This window comes from Nycticebus coucang, chromosome 9 (genome assembly GCF_027406575.1).
Source record: "Nycticebus coucang isolate mNycCou1 chromosome 9, mNycCou1.pri, whole genome shotgun sequence".
Taxonomy (NCBI): domain Eukaryota; kingdom Metazoa; phylum Chordata; class Mammalia; order Primates; family Lorisidae; genus Nycticebus; species Nycticebus coucang.
The window spans coordinates 66,191,539-66,199,224 of NC_069788.1; positions in this window are offsets into that span (position 1 = coordinate 66,191,539).

Sequence of the window (7,686 nt, forward strand, 5' to 3'; positions counted from 1 at the left end):
TGTGTTGTAGAGCATCTTTTGGCTACACAGAAGTAAAAAGTTGGCTCGGTGCCCATAGCTCAGTAGTTAGGGTGCTGGTCACATGCACCGAGTCTAGCGGGTTTGAACCCAGCCCAGGCCTCCTAACCAACAATGACAACAACAACAACAACAAAATAGCTGGGTGTTGTGGTGGGCACCTGTAGTCCCAGCTACTTGGGAGACAGAGGCAAGAGAATCGCTTAAGTCCAAGAGTGGGTTTGCTATGAGCTGTGACGCAATGGCACTTTACGAAGGGTGACATAATAACACTCTGTCTAAGAAAAAAAAAGAAACGCAGAGTTTATCTCTGAATGGCATCCTTTTTTTGGAGAAAAGGTCTTGCTCTGTTGGCTGGCATGGAGCACAGTGACATCCTCCTAGCTTGCTGCAGCCTCAAACTCCTGGGCTGAGCAGTCCTTCCACTCAGCGTTTCTAGTAGAGGGGACTAGAGGTGCGCACCACTGTGCCTGGCTAGATTTTTCTATTTTTTTATAGCGATCGTGTGTCCTATGTTGTTCAGACTGGTCTCAAACTCCTGGCCTCAAGGAATCTTCTTGACTCAGCCTCCCTAAGTGCTAGGTGTGAATCACTGTGCTCCGCCCTGAAAATTGCACTCAGTTTTTATAGCAGTTGAGTCAAGGTGGGTGGGTGAATTAACAAACAGTGCATAACTAATTCTGCCCTGCTTCTCTCTAATTGGCACCAAGCTAGTTACTTTAAGGTCTATTTCTGGAACACAAAGAGCAGCTTCTTTTGTTGACACCTCAGATCTGGCATTTGTTGGTGCCGTACTTGTTTAAATCTAAGCTGACTGCTTTCTGAGACTTTATCTTGCAAAATAGGCTTTTAAAAAGTCCTTATATATTTTTTTCTCTTTGTGCTAGTTGGAATGAAACCATTATTTCATAGAGTGTTCCTAAACTTGCCAACTAAGGGAGAGTACTTGTTTGATATTTTGCTGTATTCATACTTTTTCTGATGGGTCATTAAAATGTTGGGTGGACTTGAGGGAGCATTCCGCCACACACAGAAAGACTGGGGAGAATGGCGGATGAAGGTTAATAGCCAATGACCTCTGGGCCACATTGTGCCACATAATGGTCACTCTTTATTGGACAGTGGCCAGCCTTGAGAGTGCAAATGAAAAGGGGCCCTTTGTTTCGGACCGGTTTAGCCTATAGACCTATAAGAGCCTGAATGGTAACTTGGATTCTCCACCCTCTAAAAGAGGAGGGAGATGATGAAATTACAGAGTTATAATCCTGAGAATTCATTCCTTCCCAAATGTATAAAATACCTATTGAGAAAGAGTTCAGAGAAAATGGAGTTGTTGAAACCAACTGCTACTTCTGAACACTGTCATATCCAATAGTATTTAATGTCACCCTCAGAGTGCTGTAGCATCGCAGCTCACAGCAACCTCAAACTCTTGGTCTTAAGTGATTCTCTTGCCTCAGCCTCCCGAGTAGCTGGGACTACAGGCGCCCGCCACAGTACATTTTTTGGTTGCAGTTGTCATTGTTTAGCAGGCTGAGGTGAGGCTTGAACCTGCCACTTTTGGTGTATGTGGCTGGTGCTCTACTCACTGAGTTACAGGCACTGAGCCAGTATTTAATTTTTTAAAACAAAAATACGCTCTGAAGAAAAACCTCATAAAGCAAAGCTGCTACCTACAGTTAATACTTTAAAAAACGACATACTGCCAACCATCTTATTTAGTGATTGCCTCTGTCCCTGAGGAACTTTCATCTGGTTCTGGAGATACAAGAAAAAACACATGCCAAGGAATTCCTGCCCCAAGTGCCACCTATTTAGTGATCTGAGGGATATGTAGAATTGACAGAGAAGTCATAAAACATAAAATAATTTTACTTCTATTTAGTTTCTGAGCCACATACCATTTGTACAAAATTTTAGTAGAATAGAGATGATAAAATCAAGTGACATTAAGTAAACCCCAACTCCAGAGAAGGGGAAGAAAATGAATTAGCAGGTTGGCCGGAAGAGGATTGTTTCAAGGTCTGTGCTGCTGCTAATTCATGCCTCTATGCTGAGAGGAGACAGCTATGTGGGAGAGCAAGCGTGGAAGGCTGGAGCCAGGCAGGGAGCCCTGGGGCTTTGGGGGAGGAGGAAGGCTCAGGGGACAGAAGTTCCTCTTACTTATTCCTCCATTTTGGCTGCGGTCCAACGGATCTGAAATAGAAAACTACTGCTAAGGGATCTAAAAATAAGTATTCTGCAAGTATATTCTGTCAAACCCACTTTGGTAAAATCTTCCTGGCTTTAGGGTGTGGGGTGGGGATTTAAGGGAGTCTACAAAGAGTTTTCCTAGTTAGAAACCTAATCAGCAGAAGCATTCTTTTAAGGTCCACTGTGACGGTAGTGAGAGAGGGTGCAGTTTCATTTTTGCATCATGCCCATATTCTCTTTCTTCAAAACATTTTGTCAGGATATTGCAGAATTTTTCTTCTATGTTGAAACCTGGGGTTCTTATCATAAAACTGTTGAGGCTAAAATGTGGGATTCTCCCTCTCGGAAAACTGGAATTTAACATGATGACATTTAGTTTCTTCTTCCCTTCTGGAGAGTCTTCTTAAGCATGGATGGGAGAAGCTCTGAATCCTCTTGACTAGTAGATGCTACGTACTACAAGGAAGTTTGAGTGTGTGTGTCTGTGGTGTGTGTGTGGCAGGTGGGGGGACTTTTGCCTGATGATGTGGAAATCTGATGACAGATTTTAGGTACACAGGCTTGTGTGTGTCAAGGCCATTGCAGGAAATGAGGTCAGGATTCATAACAACAAAGCACTTTTTTTTGTTAATGGAACATTTGCCTGAAAATCGTGGGGGCAACAATTGTCACATGATGAAAGAGCTCTGAAGGGCTCCTTTTCTGTGGCTCTGGGTGTGAGATGTACCTGCCCTGTCTTGAATTAAGTCATCTGTCATCACCTCCCCACTGTGACTCTAGGGTTTGTTTGTTTTCTCTCTGAAGGGGAAGAAGCTGGGGGGAAGTCAGTTGGGATGAGGAGGGTAAACGTAGAGCTTAGATGCCCAGGACCAGATTCTAAGACCAGGCTCTTTACGGTGTCTGCCCAAGCTCTAAGGCTATAGGAGGCGGAGTGGTGGCCGAGTTCTCCAGCCAACGCAGCCTTTTAGGAGCCACATGGGGTTGGGGAGGAGGGGGTGTGGGCACATGTGGCATCTGGCTCTGAGTTTGGCATCTGAGTGCTCACAGAGGGCAAGTGGCTTCTGTCTTCAGCTGGGTGTTTTGGGTTTGGAAGGCCAGAGGGTGCTTTCCTCTGTCCTTGACTGAGAAAGAAGGGAGTGTGGGAAGTTTTATATCTGGAGTTAGTGGCATTCTCTCTGGTGGCTGAAACAAAGACCCATTTCTCCTGGAGACTCTGTCCCAGATGAAACTGCTTGTGCTGCTTGTGGCTCTTGGCGCAGCTGTAGCTCCTGAAGTGGGCCGTTGCTTATCCAGAGCTGGCGGCAGTTTGAGTGGGAGGGAGGGCTGGGTGAAGGAAGACGGGCACCAGGAACAGAGGGTGGCAGTTATTTTCCTGGAGGACCACGTGGGGGCTGACCTTTGACTACTTTCCTGACCGGCTCCCTTTTCATTTTGGTCCCTCTTTCAGCCTGGTCTTGCCTTGTGCAGCTTGAAAAGTAAGAGGGCAGTTGCTGGATGAGATGAGTTCCCCCTACTGCTGGTTTTATTCCATGGCAAGCACAGGGGAAGTTGCAGAATGTAATAGAAGGACATGGAAGAATCCTTCAAGAAGCTTGTCCTGACTGAACAGAACCCCAAATAGCATATCCTCACAAGCACTTGATGTTTAGACCTCAAAATCATAGCTAGTATTTAGTTTCGCAGTTTGCCAAGGACTTACCCCACACGTGTTGGGGACAGCCAGGGCTCACGCTAACCTCGGGCCCTCCTGGGTGGTCCTTTCTTAGTCTTCTTCATCATCCATCTTTCCATCACAACAAGCAGCGGCCTGGTACTTGCTGGTAATTTTAGCATCTGTCTCTTCCTGCCTGTATGAAAAGCTAAGAGGCTTTGTGAAAGAGGCAGCAAGGAGGGGGAGAAGCTTTGGATGATTCCACACCTCAGGAGGCTGTGCTCCGCACCCCAGCAAGCCTGTGTCCCACTGTCCTCTCATCAGCTTCTGTTCCTTTATTCTTTTGTTTTCATTCAATCGTGAAATACATATGAATACACTCTGAACCGTGAGCTAGATACTGAGCTTAATTGCTGCATGGGAAGTACATTATCTGCCCTCTTAGAACTTAAAATCATGCAGAGAAGACAAATATTAGACAAGGACGTGTTTTGTTATAGAAAGTCTTTAAGAAACTCTCTCAACTCCTGAGCTACCACACAAGGGTGAAGGTGACTTGAGCTCCAGGGGAAGGTCAGAATTACTCGTGTGTTTCCTTGTCCCCTTCCCTTATTAATAGAGGAGGTTACAGGGATGGCCTGGGATGGGTCAGGGGCACAAGCCGCACTAGTTCTGTGACCCAGTCTGATCAGCCTGTGTCTCAGTTTCCCCGTCGTCAGACAGCGATCCCATCAGCTGTGCTTGTGAGCATCAGGTGAGTCCTGTGAGAGTACTTTTAAAGAAGCATGAACTCTGGGATGTTGAATGTTTTTAATAGCATCATTTGCAGGAGTGTGGCTGGGCATTGCTTCTATAGGAGTCTGCGCTGTGCTTTTGAATGAAGTTTGTTAACTTCTGAGCGGAGTGCGTTTTCCTTCCCCTGAGCTTCTGTAACGTGTCAGGCACTACTCATTTAGCAATAATTGTTCCAAAGTCTCTTGTTTTGTTGTCTTGAACTTTTATTAAACTTTCCCTGTGGTTTCTCTCTAAGACCCATGCTTCTTGAGGCCAGGGACTATGTCCTGTTCCCTTTAGCCCAAGATACCTGGAGATTCAGTGTCTGGAGAGGGTCTGCTCTCTGGTTCAAAGGTGGTACCTTCTTGCTGTGTCTTGGTGGTGGCAGGGATACACTTTGGCCTCTTCAGCTCCTTAAAGGCCTGAATCCCACTCACGAGGGTCCCACCCCCATGATCTTCTCCCTTCCCAAAGACTCCACCTCCTAATACATCACCTAGGATTTCAACATACAAATGTTGAGGGAAGTTAGCAAAAGCTTTGGATTTGAATGATCTGTTTATGCCCCAGGTTTATGCGAGCTGCTTGAGGGGAGAGATCATGACTTGCTCTTCTTTTCTATCCATCACATCTTCCAGCCCACGTGGGCTCTCCCTGAATGTTTGCTGAGTATGTGAATGCCTGGCTTAGTGTTGGTTAAGGCTCCTCTCATGACGATACAGTTGTTCTGGGGCTAGCTTGCTTGCTTTATTATAGGATGAAGGAGGGGCCGAGAACCTGAAGAGGGAGAGGTTGGAGTCTGGGATGGGACTGAAGAAATCCTGGGCCCTCTCACCCTTTTATCCTTCATCTACTCTGGGTGTGGGCTGCGTTCTTCCCTTCCTCTGGCACAGTGGTTCTCAGCCTTCCTAATGCCGCGGCCCTTTAATACAGTTCCTGTGGGTTGCAACCCACAGGTTGAGAACTGCTGCTCTGGCAGAAGATGCCTTACCCTAAGAATCTACGTTATAGGTTCAGCCTCTGAAGAAAGAGTCTCTTGTCCCCAATTCCTAGATCTGTTGTCAAGAGGTCCAGTTGGGCCTGGTGCTGCCCAGGAACCAACCACTGAGGCCTAGGTGGTAGAGAGATCACACGATACACATGTGGCTACAGGGAGCTTCTCTGTGTCTGTGGCTGGGTAGGCTGTGTCCAGCGAGGGGCATTGTGAACTGGACAGCCACTCTCAGTGGCTCTCCACTCCCCTTAGCAGATCTGTTGAGCAGATATGTGCCCTGCAGAGGTGCTGGGGGGACAAGTAGCCTTCTGCCTCCACTATGTCTCAGGGGCTTTTCTTGCACCACATCTTTCTGGTTTCTGCCACCCAGTTGATACAGAAACAGCCAGCTTTATCAGATGGAGGTAGGCGGAGGGAATATCCCACTGACAATGTCGGAGAACGGCCTCACATGGCCAGGTGTTTCCTTTGTGAACATTCATACCAAGTCTAATTTATTCCAAAGATCTACGGGAAGTCAACTTTGCCCAGCTCTTTCTCCTCCAGCTGAGCCTAGTGGGAGGCTTGGCTGGCAGCATCTGTGGTTATTTGCCTTTGGTTGCTCAGGAGGGTGTGTGGTTCTACCAGGGCGTCCAGTATCTGGGTCTCTAGACCAGGCTAGGTGCTGGTCAAGCCAGGTGGTAGTGGTGCAAACTTGAATAAAGCCAATTAGGGAGGCAGCTGCTAGGGCTGACTGATTTCTAGATTATATGGAAGGCTTGACTAGATCTGAGGAATGTTGGAGCCGGAGGGGAGCGTGCTGATCATCCGGTGCACAGATACGGGAGATTCCAGGCGGTCAGGTGGGTTAGACAAGGTCAGAGGAGCTAAGTAGACTCTGGAGTCCAGACATCTAAGTTGCCCGGCTAGAGTATATTTCACCAAGTTGCTCCCTTGCCCTGAAACGCTGCGCCTGTCCTTCTCTGAGTCTTAGAATCCCTTCTTCTGGGCAAAAAATTTCAGAGAGGCGGTGTCTGCGTGGACTCAATGCTTTCTGGCTGGGCAACCTGTCCCACTGTCCAAGGGGTGGGGATGAGAGTGATAGTTCCCACCTTACAGCTGGGAGGATTGAGTCCAGGAAGACAACCACGTCCTCAGACCAGTACCTGCACAGAGCAAGATCACAGTAAAAGTTGGGTATTATTATTATTATTATTCCACAAGTGTTTCAACATGCTTTCTCTTCAGAGAGCGGCGCCGGGACGTTGTCTCACTGAAGAATGAAAGTCCTGGAGAAGATTGCTTCCTGGGGAGGTTTTCAGGGGATAGGAACCCATGGCAGGTTCTTTAACGTGCTACTCAGGCACTACTCATTTAGCAATAATTGAGGAGCAGGGCTTCTCAGACTTGCACCTGCACAGGGGTCCCCGGGGGACCTTGGGAAGCTGCAGATCTGTCTGCAGGGCTGGGTGGGGACTGGGATTCTGCACTGCTCACAAGCTCCCTGCTGCTGCTGCTGCTGGTCCTCAGGGACCACAGTTTGAGTATCAAGGCCCTAAGGTATGTAGATTTCACCTCACGGGTGGTTTAACCTTGATTGCAAAAGAAATAAGCCACAGAGAATGCCACCTGCCTGTGCATTTTCTCAATTTCTAAGATATTGCTAAAAGTTTATAAAATTCTTCATCAGACTTCAAATATCTTAGTACTGAGATGTAGATGTTCTGTACAAATTGTTCTCTCCTCCTGCAAGGAAGTGATTTCACTATAACCTTATCACAAATCAGTTCATTACCAAGGATGGCTTTGTGCAGCTCACCAACCACCTTATGGTCACCTACTCATTACCCCTCCTCTCCTTCTTCCTTACTAACCATACCTCAATTTTATTTAAGGTAGGTTTGTGTTAATATAACTTTATTCCCCAGGCTCTCTTGCTGAAAAGGATGGCCAAAATGATAGAAATCAAAGTCCCTAGGTGGGACTTCCAGAAAAGGCTTTTAAAGAGAATTTACTCAGTTGGTAGGTAATCTTTCTTCTTCTTGCCTGAAATACAAACATAATGGCTGGAACTTAA